General features: G+C 35.4%; 1 protein-coding gene across 1 annotated transcript in view; it reads left to right on the top strand.

Annotated features, from left to right (window-relative positions):
* PDZD7 (PDZ domain containing 7) overlaps window positions 1-285 on the top strand; it is a 42,527-nt gene that overhangs the window by 17,604 nt on the left and 24,638 nt on the right. The gene's annotated exons all lie outside the window — the stretch shown is intronic.

Genomic DNA, 285 nt, shown 5'->3' with positions numbered 1-285 from the left:
CAATGCATAGTATCTCCTCCACCACCATGTTTCAAATGAATTTATTCTCTTTGACTTTTTGGCAATGCATAGTATCTCCTCCACCACCATGTTTCAAATGAATTTATTCTCTTCCTGTAAGCTTTTTTTATTGTGCATCTTTCACAACCCTGTTTGAATAAAAAGGTCTTGGCATGCTGGTACAAGGATGACAGAGAGGAAGTAAACTTCTGTTACATTTTTTATTACTCTGTGTGTTTTTAATTCATGTGTATATGTTTTGGCACTATTTGCCTCATTTCTGGC

The sequence above is a fragment of the Sceloporus undulatus genome, chromosome 3 (genome assembly GCF_019175285.1).
Source record: "Sceloporus undulatus isolate JIND9_A2432 ecotype Alabama chromosome 3, SceUnd_v1.1, whole genome shotgun sequence".
In the NCBI taxonomy this organism is placed as follows: Eukaryota; Metazoa; Chordata; class Lepidosauria; order Squamata; family Phrynosomatidae; genus Sceloporus; species Sceloporus undulatus.
Note: the sequence above shows the minus strand (reverse complement) of the source record. Positions and strands in the feature narration are given on the sequence as shown.